Genomic DNA, 13,721 nt, shown 5'->3' with positions numbered 1-13,721 from the left:
AGCGAAGGTATAGGAGTTCTGAAAAACATAGTTTTGAAAATGTTTCACCCTCAGAGAGGGGGACTCACCGATCGCTCCCAGCGGTGCTTCCAGCCAGCCATAAGGCTAGTATCCGCCCGCCATCCTGAGGGGGGCGCTTTCACCAAACAAGCCAGGCGAGCCGGCAGAATCTTACATTTTCTGCTCATCATAGGCCACCGGCCTGATGTAAAAGCGCCCGGGGAAAAAAACAGAGGAAGGGAAAAAAGGCAGCGTTCATCTCCGCGCTCCTCGGGGGGTGGAGTCTGCTGCCTGCGCTGGTTCCGGTTACCAGCCCCGGCTTCCTTCCTCTTCCTGTCGCGGGTGTCCCGCCTCCCCTGCGCCCCAGTCCTCTACGGCGGGGCGCTCGAGAGGCGACGCTGGCTCGCTATTCCCGTCTCCAGCCCTCAGACTGGGACGGGCCGGGGACACCCGACTGCCTGGGCGCGGTCCCGGACCTCAGCGGAATGCATGTCCTGAATGCCGCCGAGCGCGCCTTCGCCTCTCCGAACTTTCCCACCACCGCCTCTACGGAGGTGCCAAAAAGTTCAGATGGCGAAACCGGGGCATCAGGGAGAAAGGATTTTTTCCTTCTCCCAGATGTCCAAACGGTTTAACCACAGATGTCTCTCCGTGGCCACCCTCGCCGCCATCGGCGCTATCTGTACGGTGGCCCGGAGAGCGAAAACCGCGGTCCGGCGCGACTCGACTACCGCCTCAGGGGGTCCCTCCCCCCTGATCGAGGTCCCTCAGCAGGTCCGCCTGCAACACAGCCTGCAACACGGCTGTGGTGTGCAAAGCCGTTGCAGCGCGACCCACTGACATGTACGCCCTGCCATTCAGGCGTTTAGACCGGCAGGGTGGGAGCCACAGTACCCAGCCAGGCAGTCCCTCGACATCAGCGACATCTAGCTCGCCGATGTCGACAGATGCGGGGCTGAGTATGGTTTCTTCCATTCCCTCGAGATCTGCTGATGGAGATCTGGAAGGAATGGAAGACTCCCAGGAGTTGGGAGGTCATGGGCGGAGAGAAACCGATCGTCCGAACTGTTTGGACGCTCAGCCTTTCTCCTCATGCGCCGCAAAGGCAGCTGCAGTCTACCCGCAGCGCGTTCCATGACTTCCAGCAACTCCCCGTACATGGGACAGGATGGTTAGAAAAGAAGAAGAGGAGAAGAAGAGGTCCCACCGAGAGCGGAGCGTTTCCAGAGGACAACGCTCACAAATACTTTCACAAGAGGTTCGCAAACCTCTCATGCATGCTCTTCTCCCAGACAGTAAACGCAAAGTGTGTGTGTATCCAAAGCGCAAGATACACATTCAAAACACACCTGCAGAAGTGGCGTTCTCAGCACACTTCATTGTTATCCTTCTTGTAGACGTTTTACGTGAAGACAGGCAAAACAGTCCCTGAAGACGAAAAGATACTGTCATGTTGGCAAGGCTCCCTTATATACTTCCTGGTCGCACCTTGATTACATCATAGGCTGTCGCCGGTCAATAGGATTGACGTGATGCAATGTGATTTCAGGCACCAGTCACGCTGGAGGCGTTCCCCGTAGCGTCGAAGCTGACGCAGCGCGAGTTCCCTTTCGAAAGGGAACTGTATTTACATTGCCATAGTTGAATAATAAGAGTTCTGTTCACGGAACTGACATACTGTGAGTCTCAAACACCATTGTTTCCTCCTTCATATGTAAATCTTGTGCGTGCAAAAGACCAATGAAAAGGGGTCAAATCCCAACATAAACCAACTGTGACGTTGTAGTCAGAATCATTCAAATATATGCCCTCAAAATTTGCATACCAGCCCTTGTTTCAAGGCCATCAGAATTAGGGTTGACCTGCACAGTTGAATCATCCATTTCTGTTTAAATTGAAAGTTTCTTAGTGAGCTTACAACATTAACGATAATTTACCCTGTGTTGTCGAGATCAAACACAAGATGCTAGTACAGTAACGTTACCCTTAGCTAACTAGCAAACTCCAAGTAACTAGCATATAACTAAATAGTATGAAGACCTATTTACACTGAGGTTAATATTTTTCATATAAATCTACAAAAATACAACACAACTGTCTTTGAAAATAATGAGGTCCCACCTTCGAAGCAAAGGTAATGTTACTTATCATTAAGTTTGTATGTGCTGCATTATAAGGACAGATTAATTGTGTACTATTATTAATTGTAAGCTTGTTTAGCGCGGTGAGTCAGCTGCAATTTGCAGTTCTATTCATCATCAGGATCTGCGCCGATGTACAGGGAAGAAACAGCCAATTAGAGCAGAGCTCAACATTATTATTCATGACCCTTCTAAATTAGGTAATAACAGCCCATTTCATTCTAGGGACAAATTCTAGGGTTGTAAATGGACATACTAAACCATATCTGGAGAATTTTTGTCCTTACCTAAGCCGCATACCCTCTATGTAGATATTAGAGAACAATTAAAAAAATATTGTATGATGCATTATTTGGCACCTTTAAATCTACTTCAGTATTCCAAGGTATATTCAGAGGAGGCAAGGAGCTTTGTGACATTCAGAGAATGGATATTTATTTGGATGTTTATATTGGAAATTTTTATTATATAAAAAAAAAACCCTGACACATGGTTTCTGCTAGTATAAAAACCCACATCACAAGGATTCTCTGAAAAGAATGTTTGAACTCCAAATAAATCATAAACCTACACTTTGTAGACACTGAATATACAGTCTATTTAAAGGTTTATTACAGTATCTGAGGCGTTCACCTGGTGATCACTTTCAGCCTAATGGAGGCAGCAGAGTAACCTACAGTATGTCCTCTACAAAACATGATGTCTTGCTTTGGTTTGGCCATGTAGACATCAGTCTTAACCTTTCTTTTGTAGTATTTTTAAAATATATATGGAACATTAACAAGTTTCAATGGTCATAACAAACCAAGCATGCAAGAATATACATTTCAGTAAAACTTTAAAACCTCTTAATCTGCACCCCTATTGTTGAGAATTTTCTGAAAACGACATACCCAAATAAAAATGTCTGCAGCTCTTAAACCCTATGGTCTATATTCATAAATATGGTCTTATTTTAAAATAGACACTTGAAATGTTGTTACCTAAAAGTCATAATAATTGTAGTATGGGAACAGAGTAATATACATGTAAATATACATGTAAGTGACTCACGTTTATTTTTTATTCACTTAGGAAAAAAATTATGAGACTTTAATGTTAAGAGCCTGAAAATAACCTAAATATAAATGTCTAATCATGTTTTGATTTAAATTTGAGGATGATTCTCTCAAAAATGTAGCTTCTGTAAGCTTTTATGTAAAGAAAAGTCTAGGCGTCCTTTCAAAAAGGCCATTTATTTCAGAACATTTGTAATTGTAAAGAGTAGTTTTTTATTCAAATAAATATGCAATAAACGGCTAATTATAATGGATATACAGTTACTGAAAAACTAAGTCAACTATTTACAGAATTTGCAAAGTATAAAAAACTAATTTAGTTGATAAGAAGTGTCAGTCATAGAGTCTGCGTGCTCCATTGCATGAGTGAGCACGAGTATTATTCATTCAAACACTGCGCAAGATAATGCCTTTTGATTGGTTGCTACGTGCATCAATCAAAACCTTTGCTGGCAAGGCATTGGCTAGCCTTTGACTGCCTTTATACAACGAAAACCATGGGCGCTTTGACTGACACCTGATGTAATTATTTAGCCTTTAATGCGCTTCCTGATGTATTCTTTTATCACTTTCCAGGGCTTGTTTTGTTTGTTCTATGGGTGGGTCAGTTAAACAGAGACTAATAACTACTATTATTCCTTTTAATTATAAAAATACCTCATTAAAACGTCTATAAATGTATAAAACTCGTCAGAGATCGCAAAATAGACAGTTTGACACTTCATACTCAGGTAATAGACATAGACTCTTGTTCAATAATTCATCATTGATCTAGTGCAGTGTTTCCCAACCCTGTTCCTGGAGGCACACCAACACTACACATTTCCAACTCACCTGATTTAACTCACTGTTAGTGGAGACTTGAACATCAGTAGAGACTCCAAGACCAGAAATATATGGGTCAGATAAGAGAGACATCCAAAATGTGCACTGTTGGTGTGCCTCCAGGAACTGGGTTGGAAAATACAGATCTAGTGAATCTGCAGGTATGATACCTGGGTTCACAGAGATTACCCCCAGTGGTGAACCATTGAAAAAAAATAAGTTCCACTGATACGAAACAAAAGATTGGTAAAAGTTTCGAAGGTTAGGTTGACAAGTTTCCGTTTTTCATCTCCATTTTGCATTTCCCTGTGTCTTCTGTTTGTCGCTGACCTTTTACATCTTTACATTTCATGTCATGTTTAAGGCAGTTTGGTTTCCAGCTGCATTTGGGTTTCCCAGCTTTGACTTATTCTGACCGTTTCATCCAGGAAGTCTTAATGTTTCTGTGTTGTCTTGAAGATCTTCTCCTGTATTACACAAATTGATTTAAAGCTCAATAAAGGTCAGGAGTCATTTTTTATATTCTTCAGTGGAACTGTTCTTATTCGAGTCATATTTTTAAAAACAACACCAATGACAGATAACCTGTCATTTTAAAAATGTGTAAACTGGTATGGCTTGTCGTTCCTGTAATAGTTTTGTTTAGCTGAAGTCAGGTGGATTTTACTCCTCCCATCACAACTATAAGCTCTGTGTTTCCTCATCACCTGCAGTTCCACAGTATCTGGCAAGAGGAGACACTGCTTTAACACAGGAAAGATGAGAATGAAGGAGGCAGGTCAATGTCAGGCTAAACTTTTTAGATTTTGGCAAAGGCATAAAGGGAATAACCTTAAGGTAAGTCATAACTCATCTATTTTCATTTTCTTGACAGAGAGCATCAATTAATTTAACATCTTCTATTCATTTCATTTGCTGTCATCTGTATGTCATGCTTGGTCTACATTTATATAGGCAATTTCTTACAGAAAAAAAACCCTGAGTATTAAGTTAATTCTATATTTATTTAAATGTTTTTATTGACTATAATAAATCTTTACAGGTCACTATGAGGAACTTTAAGACTTGAAGAACTTGAAGACACTCCCAAAATGGAATCTTAAAAACGGAATGCTTGTAATGCTTTTCTTTTTTGACAAATTCGAGATGACAAAAAGAAAGAATGCCATTTAAAGGCCAGAAGTCGCCTGAGGAAAAGATTACAAATTCAACCTAAACTTCCTCTGAAACAATATTTGCCCTTCAAATTCAATTGAAGAATCAAGAAGGATTTATTCCATCAATTCACCAATCAAGCTCAGTTCTTCAGCAAAGGTTTGTAAACCAGTTGGAAAGCTGAACTGTGTTCTCTTTGTTCAGTCTCATTCAGTAATATAGTACCTGTCACAAAACTATAGACATGAAAAACTAACCGGGTAAGACTGGATTCAGTGAGCAGTGATTCATCGTAGAACATTTGATTAGTCAAAATTATAACAATATTGAACAATAATTAAATAATATATAAAATATATTTGAGTAGTAAGAAAAAACAGGCCCTTTTTCTAAGTGACTCTTTGGATCAAATGCCTTTTGGGAAGCATTATGTGGATAAAAAAATACATAATAAAAAAAAGCTAATAATAATGGCAAATCAAATTATTGTTCTTGTCACCAAAAGTAGATTCAATTAGCTTATACTTTCGTCTTTATCCACCTGAAAACGTCACGTCCATACGCATGCGCACAAGCACGAGCATGAGCATTAGCACGTAGAGGCCATTACTGACTTGTGCACCGCAACTGACACAAGTTGCCGTTAATAAACTGTTTTAAGTTTTAAAGTAGTTACCACATTTTGATTTTGGTGGTTACTATGAAAAAAAGAAATACCATGGGACACAGGTATGTTTCAGTGAGTTTTGAGACAAACATAGTAATCGTCAAAGCCTTGAGCTATCGTTAGTGTAGCATTGAAGCTAACAGCTTATAAGGTAGCATGAATTATATTCATTACACAGAGATATGAGATTAATATCCATAGGCATGAATTGGTACAGCAGTTTTTAGGTAATTGATTGATTGGGAGGCTTGAATGTAGTTTGGTGGTTTGGTCTGGCTTTATAGGCCAGAGATAGAACGGCCTAATTATGTGTGTGGATCAAATTAATTGATACTTTTTTGCTGTTTTTCACAGTATATACTGTTATATACAACAACAAAAATGTATAAAGACCTGTGCTTTTAATCAATTTCTGATAATTTCTGTACATTTTCAGTAAAAAGCTCATTTTGTGTTCCATGTTGGTCCACATGCTTTATTCACTAACTAATGCTTGACAACTCAAGGCATCCTGATGATCAACATTTAGTGCTGTAACTGAAAATAATGTGCTGTTAATCAAATTGAGATAAAAATAGAGAGAGATACACAGTGTTTAGAATGTCATAGATAGAAAAATTGTATTGAATGACAGGAAGAACATGATGCACAGTGTTGAATATATGGAGGTTGTTCCGGTTCCTGCAATAATTGAGAATGTTGGAGGGATTTGAGGGTAAAAGTTTGAGGGCTGTAATAGGTTTGAAAAATGATAAAACCTTTTATCTTCTCTTTCTACAGTTTTTACATCATCTCTGTGTTTCTGCTGAATATCACGGGTGAGATAATAAACTTTTTAAAGTGAGATTCATGTCACATGCAGAATGATAAACAGTGTGTTTGCTCTTTTTTAGGTTCTTTCTCAGCTCCTCTGAAGTTCAAAGTTGTTGATTTTGTTGGAGATTCGGCTGTCCTTTCTATATCTATCCCTGAAAGTGAGATTAAGGATAAAATAAAAGAATTCAAAATACACGTGAGAGATGACGCAGGCAGGAATGTGTGTGACTTTACTGGGGGCAACAGCGTGTGTAAAGATCAAGCTCCAGAGTACAACGGCAGAGTTGAAATATTCCTGGAGGATCAAAAGAAGGGTAACTTCACCATCAAACTCAAAGATCTTCAAATAAAAGATTCAAGGAAGTTTTATTTGTTCATCACAGAGCCAGTTCAGTATGACACCAACATAGAGCTTGATGTCAAAGGTGTGTATATAATATGAAGATTGCATTGAAAAACTGTGATTTAAATTTGTTTTTATTAGAATTGTAAATTAAGTTGGTAGTAACTGATGAAAATAAAGTAACAAACTTTGTCATTGTCATTTTGTCTCACAGATAAGCCAGAAGGAAGAGGAAACCACGAAGGACCTGCACAACAACCAATGCCTGCACAACAACCAATACCTGCACAACAACCAATGCCTACACAACAACCAATACCTGCACAACAACCAATGCCTGCACAACAATCAATACCTACACAACAACCAATACCTACACAACAACCAATATCTGCACAACAACCATCGACTGTGTATTGTTTTATGATTTTTGTCTTTCTTGGCTTTCGGTTTTTTATAATTGTTTGGTCCTTTTTGAAGGGTTAAATTAAGATCAGTTCAGTCAGCCAATGTTGGAAGTATATTTTACTCTTTTACATTACTTAAGTACATTTTTCCAGTATCTGTATTTGAGTATTCTACTGTAATATGTATTTCTTCAATCAATTGTATTTCAAACTGATCCCAACTGATCTTACAGGTTACCTGAGTCTTAAAGTTTATAATTTTTAAAAAATAAGTTATAGATTTATTTTGTGTTTTATTAACCCTTACATTATTTCATTCTGGATATCTTATTCATTTCAATCATGGCATCTTGTATTCAACGGTGTTTGTGTTAAGGATGAAACTTGTAACCATTTCAGTGTCATTGTCATTTCTGTTAATGTCGTGTGAAATTAAAACCCTGCTAATAAACTGAATAATACGTATCAGAGTAAGCCTCGTTTTACTGGTGGTGCATGTAAGTAAATTTTAGAAAGAAAAAACACTGAATAATTTGATTTGGAATAATGAGCACAATGAGTGTTTTAACAGTGATAATTAATACCATAATAGTAAAGTACAAGGCAATACAAATAATAATAAGTGTGTACACCCTATAAAATATTTGGGGGAATGCTTATGAACTATAAACTACCCATTATGTTCTTTAAAATTATCAATTATGTACATTTAAACATTATAATTTCTATTAAAGTTGATTTAAATTGCGCTTATTATAGAAAATAAAACCATGAAAAGTGTCATTACTTGAAATAGTATTTTAACAAATATGTTAAAAAGTAAAATAATGTATACGCCCTTATAAGATGTCAGTGGTTTAGAAAATAAGTTTTACTCTACCTACAAGAGAGGGCATCGCCCAGTGGAGGCTGCCATGCTGAGATCTGGGGCACATTCAAGCTCACACCGGTGCGCAACATTTTGTTACGGTTTCCGGGTTGAATATCATGTTTCCTGGAAACTGTGTGCAACGGGTTTGAGATACTTTTTCTCTTGTTTGGTGTGTAAAAAATGTCAGCCCAATCAGCAGCAACATGTATATAAACTATGCAGTGCTAAAGAGACAGTTCGCACAATGGGTCCAAGTAAAGTTGTTTACCAATATTTCTGCTAGAGCTCAGTATATGCAACAAACAAAGATATTAGAAGACGTGTGTCTTTTCTTCCTGAAATGAGAGGCAAATATTGGATCCCAATAATTAGCAACCACAATTTCCACAAATTTCTTCACTCTTTTATTCTGGACAGCAAGGGCAGTGACCCTAGTTTTGCAGTAAACATGTATTTATACCGATTTCATCAGACTCCGAAAATTATTCAAAAAGAACACAAAGAATGGCCTTCTCAGCTGCCATAGTTGCAACTCCTGCCTCATCAGAACAGGGTGTTCAACGCACCACCTTTTCCGTTTAAAAAACGTTTTGTCGTTGACTTTTGTATGATACTTAAGGGAAAATTATCAGATGAAAGAAGCAAAATTACTATTTTTGTGAAAGACTGACAAAAATTAATGCAAATATCAGATACTCATGGAGGTTCTTCTATTGAGACTTGAGCCTGTTATCGTGGCCTGATTTACCCTAAGCTGCCTGTAAAATGCAACAGATTTTAGTTAGTTTGTCAGGTTTACATGTTGCCTCCTGAATAAGCAGTTGGTATTTAGCCAAAATATCACTCCTAATCTCACTCTTTGATTTGATTTATGTTTATATATTTTGGACATTCTTAATGAAAAAATTTGTTCCAAGAATACACTGTTTCTGCAGTTGTTGCTTCATTTGTGTCTGTATATGTAAATTATTGGAAAATTATAGGAAAAGGTAAACATATCCACTAAAAACCAAGCAGAAGATACAGGAGCAGTATTAGCAGTATTGGTTCCAGCCATAACCATCTTTCATTGGTTTTCACTGGGGCAAAAGAAACAACAAAACCACTGAATATAGGAAATAAATAAGGAACATGTTTTTGCTGTATCTAAAGGAAATTAGTTTGTCTATGTTGCTGTCTGCACCACAAGTGTTCTTTTTCATGCTGCATTTTCCAATATAAAATGGATTTTGTATAATTCCATGTTAGTACTGCATATGATTTACCAAACGTGATTCGTTAAATCCTGATATCATATAAATTAAAGCAATGTCTGTGTGGACAGTTGCAAATGCATTTTATATTTATAATTTTATATTTTTCTTAAGATTAAAACTGCACATCATTTAGAACAATTTGATTAATTAATTCCTGGTCCAAATTTTTTTATTTATTTTTTTATTTGTTCATGTCTCACTTCACTGATCCCAGGCTACTTCTTCCTTGTGTGCTGAATATTGCCGAATTTTGGCAAGTAACTTCTCTCACACACAATGACAACTGCTCAGACAAGGAACAGAATGAACAGAGCTTAAACAAATTATTATCATAATGTCATAGAGACATGGTGCTTAACATGCACTGGGGATATTTGAGAGCCCAATGAGTCTTTTGATGGCTCCTGGAGGCCCCAGCTGTATCTCAGCACCAGAAATCTGTGGAGAAATGGGACGGGACTGGTGCCACAGCAACAAACAAAACAAAAAAATCTAACAATGGTAACATATGACACGCCTCTGTAAACTAAAAGAGACTCATCAATACATTTTGGAACCAGACTGATCACTATGAGAACAGGCTTCAATTAGCATTGTGTCCATAGAATACATAACACAACAGAACAATGCTGTAATGCATACCACACAAATGCTCTGCTTTTGCACGCAATGTTTTTTTCATAGAAAAAAAAAAACTGAAGACAAATGTATATGACAGAAGCCAAGATTGATAGTATTTTTAATATCTGAAATGTGACATTTAAAATGTCTGAATAAAGTGTTAAGTGCTTTAAGTATATCTTGAAAAAAAATTACATTTGCTTACTTACTGCAGTGGTTCTCAAACCTGTCCTGACCTGGGGACCCCTCATCACCACTGCATATCTCCCTCACCTAACACACCTGATTCAACTTATCAGCTCATTAGTAAAGACTGCAAGACTTGCACTGCGTCCCAATTGCAATACTATCCGTACTAAATAGTATTCGAAAAAATAATTAGTATGTCCCAAATCGTAGTATGTTGAAAAGAGTATTCCAAAGATTCCTGTATGGTCTACTATTTCCGGTCATAATCCGAAGTTCAGATCGATGCGCACTCTAACGGCTGATATTCCCCACAACCCATTGAGAGATGGACAAGGATTCGATTAGAACTACAAACACGGATAAAAAGTGTTAAAAACTACAAACATGACGGTTACGCGAGTCTGACAGTTAAGTAGGGATGGCAGACGCGAAACAGACGTTTCGGGGCTTTGCCGAGATCCCGAAGCGCAGATGTTTCGAAACACTGCTCCGATCTGTGATTCGAAACACCCATGTCACGTGACTATGGCTAAATGAAGCTTCAAAGTGTTTCATCAGGTGGCGCCTTCCGAAACTGCGTTGATTAAAGGGGGCGGGAACAAGCCACACAGTCACACATCTGTATAAACCTAATTCACCACAGTTTAAAAGTGAAGTAAATCCATCTTCACCTCGTGGGTTTTTGTGAGAGGAGAGTGATTTTGTGATAGCGGTGATTTTGTGATAGCAGTTATAGTGCGCTTTGGTTAGTTATATTTAGGCTAGATTTAAATTAGATATAGGCTATTGACTGATAGGTATAGACAGTGACATATAGTTAGGATAGATATAGTGACACATTCATATGCTAAGTTAGATAGTGACAGATAGATAGCACAGCATAAGTTAGATATATAGAATTATATAGATATAGATTCATAGGTGATATATAGATAGATATATTAATAGAATATATAAAAATGGAGGCTGCACGCAAGAGATGCCGTACATCTGTGGTGTGGGAGCATTTCCATTTGGAAGCACCAAATAAAGTGAGATGTGTGTATTGTGATAGGCAGCTAGCCTTCTGCAACAATACATCATCCATGTATTTACATCATCCAAAAATATTTGTGCATGCCAGCAACAAATGTCCCTTGTGAGAGGATTTTTTCAAAGGCTGGAGAAATTATATGTAAAAAAAGAAGTCAGCTGAGTCCTTCAACAGCAGAGCAATTCATATTTTTGAATAAAAATGTTTTGTGACACATTGTGGCTTTATTTATTTTATTAATGTTCATTTTGTATAACAAACAAAATATATATAGTTCTTTACAATGACGAGGCTACAGGTTACAAAACCAAGATCATGTAGTTGTCAGACAGATGTTAAAAACAATTGTTTTTACATGGATCATTGTCAAGGTATTTCAGATCAACACATGGAAATGACCACTAGATGGCGCCGTAGAGACGGGTGTCAGATTGATTCGAAGCTTCGAAACAATATGACACATTTGCTTCAACTGCTTCAGTGCTTCACGAAGCCTCGGTCTGCCCATCACTACAGTTAAGTAGAGAGGATTAGATAAAGGGGATTGAGTGAGCAATTATCAGTATTTAACCTGACGAAAATATATTTCTTTAATGTTAGCCACATTATATTTCACCTGCAGCAGCATTGTGAACTTTTGTAATATGTTTGGCCATTAACTTGGCAATTACAGACATGCAAGACCAAAGAGTGACTGAATAAACCAGGGGTACGTCTCAATCAGCTCCCTAGCTTAGCCTAGGCACTGATCAGGGAGTCAGCCCATTGACGTATGACCTGATCAGTGCCCAACTAGGGAGCTGATTGAGGCGCACCCCAGGTTTATATATAGGCAGAAACTAACAAGCTAATGTACAACAGCTAAATACAATCATGGCTGATTAGTGGGCAGTGGGTTTATGGGTAATGTGGTCTGTGATGAAATGATACAAGACTGGGGTGGAGGACCCTCTGGTGGCTCTCAAGGGCATGCCAGTTGGTGCCTGTAACAAATACTGGGGTTTTCAAACTTTTTTGTCAGCCGAACCCCTTTGACCAAAATAATTTACTTGAATTACCCCCTGAGATTTTAAGTATGTATTTCAATAGTTTAATGGCACATTTGCATGTTTACTTTAAAAACATTTATTAGTTAGTAAGTAAGCTTTATATTAATATTAATATCATTTAGCTTATTAGTTACATTTTTAATGATTTAATTATCATTTAATGAATTGCTTGTCATCAACTTACACACCCCCTGCAATTCCCTCACCAACCCTCAGGGGTTCCCAAACCCCTTTTTGGGAAACCCTGCTGTAATACATCCATTTATGAGCATGTTTTATTATCACATCTGTGTTTACTATTTTTAATAAAAAGCTTACATTTTTATTATTAATTACAAAAAAATACACAAATTCTAATGATTTTAATAGGGGATTTTAACTGGACATTGATGTGAGCAGGAGATATAATTCCCAGCTGTCATTTAGAGAAACAGAACTGAAACTTTCCATGGTGATTATCTGAGAGGAAACTTCTCCTAACTCAATAATCTTCAATGCTGGTGCAGGAAAATACATCTGCTTCATCACAAACTCATCTGAGATTCAGACTGTACATCTGATCAAATATGTGTGAAATTCTATTTTGCTATTTTGTACCCTGATTTTGAGCCGAGCTCCTTTTTATGGGTGTGCCAAATTGAAGACTTAAATGCCCACTGATATATGATTGGATAACAGTTTTGCTAATGAGCTTCGACTCCCCCGTCAGTACACGTGGGGAATTGTTTTGAAATCTTCAAATGTGAAAAAATGGCAACTGGAATGATTCGCACTTACATGTTCGACCCAGACTCTGATCCAGAATCGCAGGACATTGAACCAACAGCACCTCAAATCCAAAGGATACTCCACGTACACATAATCAGTAGATATCAAACGATCTGTGACAATGCAATACACATATTAAAAAAAGACCATCGTTTTTTTACTCACATAAGTGTGGTGCACCATTCATATCGGAGGGCATATCCAATATAGAAGGCACAGCATCGTTTTTTAATCTCATTCTGTCTGCAAATCCAGTCTCGACCTGTGTCTTGTTTACAAAAGAATCTGCTGTGAAATGAAGAGAACAAACGCGGAATGTCTTACCCACATGGAACTTCATTGAAAATAAAGTTCAACCGCATTCCTAATATTAGAATCCGAAGGAAGCTTATTAATTGTTCACATTTGGATAAAATGTTGTAAATGACTCTGTTGTCTACATCATCATATCCAACTCCTTCCTTATAGTGGCTGAATATAGGCCTACAATTTAATGTTATTTTGAATAGCATCTGAATTATC

Source organism: Gobio gobio, assembly GCF_949357685.1.
Source record: "Gobio gobio genome assembly, chromosome: 24".
NCBI lineage: Eukaryota > Metazoa > Chordata > Actinopteri > Cypriniformes > Gobionidae > Gobio > Gobio gobio.
The sequence above is the reverse complement of the archived record's forward strand: the minus strand, read 5'-3'. Positions refer to the sequence as shown.